Consider the following 7,986-nt stretch of genomic DNA (forward strand, 5'->3'; position numbering starts at 1 on the left):
AACGGGGGCCCCTTTAAACCCCAAAACATATTGGGTTTTAAATAAATGCAACAAGAAAAAAACATATTCTCGTCACAGTCAAATTGCTCTGGCACATTTATCCTTATACTTTTTGTTTATTAAATAGTAAAAGGTAGACATGTGCACTGCCAAAAAATTCGTTTAGTTTAGTTTCGTTTTAAATTCGGATTTGTGTTATTTCGTTTTTCAGGATTCGGGTGTGAAATCAAATCGGATTCGGAATTCGGATTCGGTCGAAATTCGGTAGCGTTAGTACGAACGTTCGTTTCGTTTTCTGTTCTTATTCGTTTCTTATTCGTTTCGTTCGTTCGTTTGCAGCAAAGTGACATTTGAGGGGAAAAAAATATTTTTCTCCTTCTCTAATGTCACTTCTCCAACGAACGAAATGAATAAGAAACGAATAGGAAACGAATAAGAACAGAAAACGAAACGAACGTTCGTACTAACGCTACCGAATTTCGGAAATGCAAATTCGGATTTGTTTGCATTCGTTATGTCTGTAATTCGGAATTCGGATACATCCGAATTTCCGAAAATTCGTCCGAATTTCGATTCGGAACGAAACGAATCGCACATGTCTAGTAAAAGGTTATTTAATATTTCACAGATGCGGGTGAAATACAAAGTCCAGGGCATGACAATGGGTACATTTTTCCTTATACTTTCAATCAATTTAAATGTGACAGAGATTGTAACCATACCCTACTCTATCCAAAACAAAAAATAGTTAAGATACATATTTTGTAGGCAATGGTTAAAATATGTTTAATTAATCTACAAAAACATCTACTGATACATGATAATAATATACAGTGACAATTGACTGCATTTCCTCACATTTATCATAACAAGGGGCACTTTCTGTAGCTCTATGTACTGATCCTTATATAAAATTTATGATGGTCTATAAATGAATATAAAAAAAAAGATACATCAGCTCATTGGAAGCCTTTAAAAATCATCTGAGTAACTTCAAAGAGAATACAAGGTTAATACATATGAGATCTCAATACCAATATCAAATGGCTGAGACAAGGAGAGTGGTTTAGGGGAAAATATTGTCATTTACTAATCCTAATGAACACAGGGAATATGATACAGAAGTATGATTACACTAAAGTCTAATCCCACCTAGGATAATAAGATTACTGGAAATAGTAGTTGCACAGTGCACTGTATAATTATACATGAATAAAGAATTGATTTAGCAAGGTGAATTAAAATTATGAATGAGAAACTGGAATGCTGAAATTGTTCATGGTCTACCACAAGTTTGATAAAATTATTGTACATTACTTGTTCTTTGGAACTGTGTGTTAACTAAAAATGTTAATTTAAACAGTTTAAACTAGCTGCCTAATTACACTGGTCAACAAAAAAATGTAAAAAAAATTCTGGCCTATACTTTTGCAGCTGTTGTAGACTAATTCCAGGGTGCTGATTCCAAATCCGATATCAGATTTGCTCTATCACATCTCATTTTTATGCTACCCCATTTTCATTGATTTTACCCGAAATTAACTCTTTGTCACTTATGATTGCAAGTTGTTGCGAGTCAGTGACTGCTTTAGTGTTAAAATATGGTGCTGTATTTTTAGGATAGAGTGTTTATAATATCATTTGATGTAGATATCCACATTTATTTAATATTTTCCTTCTGCGGGGCGTGATCTAACAATGGCTACAACATCCGAAAGAAGGAAATGCAGTAATGACCCAGATATCTTCCGCTACATCTGTGGCAACTTCACTTTGCAGGATCAAAGGCGCAACATCAATACCTTTGTCAAGAAGGTTTATCTTGCCTACTTTAAAGTACGACTTGGAGACCAAGACAAAAATTGGGCTCCTCACAAAGTGTGTAAAACCTGTGTTGAAACTTTGCAATCATGGTCTAAATGAAAGAATGCTAAGCTGAAGTTTGGTGTGCCAATGGTTTGGAGAGAACCTACAAACCATTTGGATAACTGCTACTTCTGCCTTGTCAATGTAAAAGGTTTCAATAAGAAAAATAAACAAACAACACTTACAATGCCCAGATATCCCATCTGCCAGATGACCAGTTGAGCACTGTGAGGAAATACCTGTGCCTGTATTTACTGAGCTACCAGAGATTGATGTTGAATCCCTCAGTTTACCTGCTTCTACAGATGATGATGATGCTCAGATCGAATATACACCATCTAATGCAGATTGTGATAACATTTCTCTGTTTAGCCTGAATTGAATGATCTTGTAAGAGATTTGTATTTGCCAAAGCAGTCTGCTGAATTGTTTGCTTCCAGGCTGCAAGAGAAAGGACTAATCAGACCTGGCACTAGTGTCTCCTTTTATCGTAAAAGAGAAGCAGCACTGCGAAAGTACTTCCATTCAGATGATCAACTTGTTTATTGTAATGATGTTGAAGGGCTTTTTCTCAATATGGGACTGCCCGCATATGATTTAAGTGAATGGAGACTTTTTATTGACAGTAGTAAAAGGAGTTTGAAATGTGTGTTACTTCACAACAGAAATATATATGGTTCAATCCCAATAGGACACTCTGTAAAAATGAAAGAAGAGTATCTTATCTTATCTTATCTTATTCTTGTATGTATGACTGTATAGCTATTCGTATATGAGCATAAATTTGCTGTTTTTATTGAAAATGCAATATTTGATATCTCAAAAACCTGATGTGATAGACAAAAACTGATGCCAGATTTGGAATCAGCACCCCAAAATTACCTTAAAAATGTTGGAATACCTTATGCCAGAAAAAGTGTGTTGACCAGTGTTATTAGTTTTCTCTGAGAATAATTTTAAGAAGGTTAGGCTTAAAATGAGTATGTGCTTATGCAATCATTGACAATGAGTACATACTTCTCATAATAAATGTCTCCTTCTAAATTTACAGAATGTAGAAATCAGTTTAAAATAACATTTAAAGAAGCATTATATTTGAAAAGGACAGAAAGAGGTATAACTGAAGCTAGGGGGGTGCACTTCCCAACCCACAAGTTACACAACAGTGCCAATATTTCCCTTTTTTAATATATATTGTTGATACTAAGGGCCATTTTCTCACATATAAGCCCACATAGTAGGAATGGCAGTGGTTTCCCCCTATTTTGTTTTTTTATTATTTCTCTTTTCTTTTCTGTTTTCCTACCCCAAATGTATTATTATTAGGTGGTAAACAGATAGTAGATATTAAACACATTGAAAATTATTGCATCAGGAGTATCGGTTTTAAGGCTTATGGAGTGAATTATATGGTTCCATGTTCATGTAGTGCGCATGGTAATACGTACACATAGATGTGAATGGGCCCATATAGTTTTTCTTTGAGTTCCACACAGAACTGAAACTCATAGATATTAACCAACCCTATAGAAAAGAATAGGATTTCTAATTTTATGCTGCATCAAAAGGGACAATTGTGACAAGGCCCTCATTTTTTCCCCAATGCTTACCAAATATTTACAGTATATTCACCCCACTTCAAGTACCAAATATTATTATTGCAGGGCTTGATAAAGAAAAGTTAATTTGTTCAGTGGATTTCTTTTTTTTTTTCCTTGTCACTTCCAGGCACTTGCATTGCTCAATAGTTTGAGCCCAAGCCTGCTGTGTAGAGAGCAGGCTTGGGCTGCACAGTTCACAACAAATTAAGTGGTTATAAAATACTATAAAATACTAAGGTGCATGTGAATTACATGTGTACATCTGTGAAGACATGTGAAAGACCCTCTACTTGAGTTCGGAATTAATAAATAATAAATATATTTAAATCAGGTTTGAACAGAGAAATATATTATGTTGCCAGCTCCAGTCTAACTAATTTATATAGCAGGAAGCTGTATCCAGGTCAAATTCATCTTCAAGCACAACTGTATCAAGGTGATTATGTGAGAAAAAGAATTTCCTTGAATGGCCAACTAAAAGGTTACAAACAACTGAGTGCAATTTTATCAATAATGCATGAGCTGAGTACAGTACATTTTCTTGTGAAGAATCAATAACACATTTTCATGCATACCATGCTAATCTTTCAAACAGCTTCAGCAAAAGTTCATGCCACACAAGTACTGACAATCAACTGAAAAGTTCTCATCCTGTATGCTGAAATTCTTGTTAAAATGGAAGGAAAGGAAGTCCACATGTATTTCCACTTTTGCAGTCAAAATTGAGAAACCCCCACTATATGTTTGTTAGGTGTACATAGTCACACAGCATACCTAAAAATAAGTTTTACAAATATTTCTTACCTTTTGCTAACAGCCAACTCTGACTGCTCCCATATAAACACTAGGGGCAGACTGAGATCCCCCTCATTAACCTACAATGCTTCTAGATTTTTGTTAGCAAAAAAAAGAGAAAAGATGGGGTTTTATGGGCACATAAATGACAACTCAAGCAATTGGAAGTAAAAAAAGTATTTTTAATAATATATTTAAAAAATATTTCATTCAAAAACAGTATCTTGAAGTAAAAACAACCAGCTAATCAGTGTAAACTCACTCCATTTATAGGCCACCCATTTCAATAATACATGATTGAATGATTATAATGATAAGATTCAGAAAAATTAATTAAAGTTAATTCAGAAATGGGGGGCATGGTCTTTCCTCACCCCATTTGTGAATACCCCATTCGGAAGTACATGATTCGATGGTTAGAGTGATAACATAATTCAAACAATAAATAAATATACAAAAGACCATCAAAGATGGTCTTTTGTATCAAAGATGGTCTTTTGTATATTTCTTTATTGTTTGAATCATGCTATCACTCTAACCATCGAATCATTCACCCTTGCATTCCAGAAGGAGATTCAGCAAAGAGAACAACTTTTCCTTTAGAAATGAACATGTTTTGTGCAGGCAGCATTATTTTTTTAAGTTATGCTATATGAAGGAGAAGCATGTAACAAATATAAAATGGGTGTTATCCCAATTTAGCTGAAAAAGTGGAAAAACACTTAGGCCCCATTCACACTGAGCGATTTATCGCGTGGTAATCCGCGCGATATCGCAGATATTTACCGCGCAATATTGCTCTCCAATGCATGGCAATGGGGCTCTGTCCGTCGCTGTCGCCGGTCGTGCGTCGCTACAGCAGGACCCTTTTTGGAGCGGATTTTGCCGCGATTCTAGTTTGCTCAATGCAACCATTTGCGCGCTACCGCGCAAAATGCAAATCACGTGTCAAACGCGCGATTTGCGAATCGCTCAGTGTGAATGGGGCCTTAAAGTTTCCTACTTCTGAAGCACTACATACACAGAAAAGAGTGTTAAATTGCTAACTCTGGGTAGCAAAGCCCCAGGTGCCTATAGGTAAAGATTTTATTGAGACCATACAGCTGTTAGTACACTTTAAAGAAGAACCCTGGGCAAAAGAGATCTTAACCCTTGCAGTGGGGTTACCCCTGCACTGGAAGGGTTAAGTGCTAATTTTGTCTAGGGAGCTAACATAACAAAGTTATTATCATCTGGCACGATCCTAGCTGGCTGTTAGGCCCCTTTAGCCTGTCTCCCCCTACACTCCAGGTCCTGTGAGTCATCAAGTTCTGTACAGCGTATAGGACATGAAGACGCCGAGGAACATTCCATCACCAGAGGAAAGGAAAAGGTAGGCGGAATGGGAGCGGTCTGGGAACCAGCCTGGATCACGGTTCTGGTGAGTATATCTCTGTTATCGCTCTCTAGACAAAATGAGTATTTAACCATTGCAGTGTGGGGGCCACACTGCAAGGGTTAAGATATATTTTGCCCGGATTTCTTCTTTAAACCCTTAGCACAGGTAAAATGACAGTTTTCTTCTGAAACTTGTAATTTCAAGCAATACTAATCAATAAAAATCATGAGTCATGCAACAGTGTATCACTTTCCAGGACAGATAGAGCTTTCTTTTCATGCTATTTAAAGGAGAACTATTAGGTGAGTGATTTCCGCTAATCCTCAGTTAGAGCCGACCTGTGACAAAGAAGCTGTCACAGGTCGGCTCTATTGATTGGGAAGTGAGCAGAAACATGCAGCCGATACGCTCACTTCGCGATCATCTCCCTGCAGTGACAGTCACCGCACCCCACAAGGATTCCCCCTTCCCCTCTCCGATCCTCCAGCGACGAGTGCGGGAATGAACGGGGGATGGGAGGGCACAGTTGGCTCTGCCACTAGATAGGCAGAGCCAGCTGTCACTCATGCAGCAGGGTGGATCACAACAGTATTGTCGGGGTCCGTCCCAGCTACGCGCCGTGATATACTGAGCTGTGGGTCATGGGAGGAGGCTGGTATATGTCCTCACGTGAACCTAAAGAGAGCTATGGTGAAAAACACTTACCCCATAGTTCTCTTTTAATAACCACTATGGTTTTTATTTATTTTTAATACAAAGGAAACATTTTGTTCCCTTACTTTCTAGTATAAAACATCAAATAAAAAATGTCAGGACAGTACAACAACCATTAAAATGACCCTTTCTGGAAAGTGTACACCCCAAGGTGATCTAATTATTACCGCTATTTTTTGCACTGGCATTGAGGCGGTGGCCTTTAAAGTGACATTAAAGTACATTTTTGTTTTCCTTCCCCCACGCGTCCATAGACTTACCTTGTGTCTCTGCTCGTCTCCCGGCCGAGAATTGGAACTGCGCATGCGCCCGCCCCAAGATCCTTTGCGACCATACGAGCAGTTCCTGATTCTCGGCGTGGGAGCGCACAAAGAAAAAAAGGTAAGTTTAAACCGCTGTTTTAGCGATTTTAAAATAAAACTGTTTGCCTATATCTACAGCTTGATAGCAGTAGATATAGGCAAAAAAAAACGGGAGGCTTTAGAACCCCTTTAAATATTCCCCACTGAAGCCAAGTGCAGATCTGTTATTTTAGTGAAATAAATTTAAAAGGATGAAAAGTTTGACTAAAAAGGTTGAATTTGCATTTCACTGAAGTGGCATTGTGTGCAATGACAAGAAGTCATGGATAAAACCAAAACACTTTAACCCCTAAACTATCCCACAAATATTTAGTGGTCAATTGCATTTTAGAACCCTCTCAACCCCCCATCATTGATGGCCAGTGACACTTTAAATCCCTCCAAAATAATCACCACCACCACCTTTGATTGCAGCCTTCCTCTCTGCAGAGCTGGAGAATGGATTTATTCAGTAAATCAAAAGAGGAAGGGGAGGGCCCATAAATGTAAACAGTGCTACATTATTTCCATTCATGATCATTGTGATAGATCATCACAGCAATCACATAGCACAGAGTCACTCAAGTCCATTCTGTGCCTTTATCTGATTCTCTCCACTATCTAATGACAGTTGCTATGTGTGTTGGAGAGCAATTGAAGTGACCTGCAAACCCTGAACACAGCACCCAATACTCATTAAGGTCTATGCGAGCAAAATCTTGTATTTTTTTCTGGCCTTTTTCAAGGCCAGTTGGCAAGCTTTTGTTAATAAAAGTGTATGGCTGGATGGGCACTGCCATGAAGGACATGTACCATTCACCATTCTTTGTATTCTATGGTAAGCACCCTCAAGTACCAGCTTTCCATTCATCTAACCAGTGATGTGCCTGCTGTAGCCACCAAGCAAACCCCTTCCAATAAAATTTGTTCCCAGGTATAAATTTGACTTTCTGATTCTACCTCCAGGTACAAAAGGTCTACTGACTGCCACTGCAGCCCCTGTCTACTAGCCTGGATACAAGATCCAGCTCGCTACTAAAAAAATTAACCTCAAGATGCCCTCAGCTCCACGTTGCATTGGTCTTTTGGAAACCTTGGCCAGGATCAATCCAGTGCCATTCAAACTACATCCCCCTCTTCACCTCTGAACACCCAATTCCTTTCATGTTTATCTTCAAGCAATCCATCTCTCTCCCAATATTAAGGGCATTAAGGCTGCTATGGTTATGGAGCATGCTCACTGCTGCCCCCCCCCCCCCCATTCCTGACACCCCACGCGCCCTGCGTGGAG

The sequence above is a fragment of the Nanorana parkeri genome, unplaced genomic scaffold, assembly GCF_000935625.1.
Source record: "Nanorana parkeri isolate BGI_ZX_2015 unplaced genomic scaffold, ASM93562v1 scaffold839, whole genome shotgun sequence".
NCBI classification, from domain to species: Eukaryota; Metazoa; Chordata; class Amphibia; order Anura; family Dicroglossidae; genus Nanorana; species Nanorana parkeri.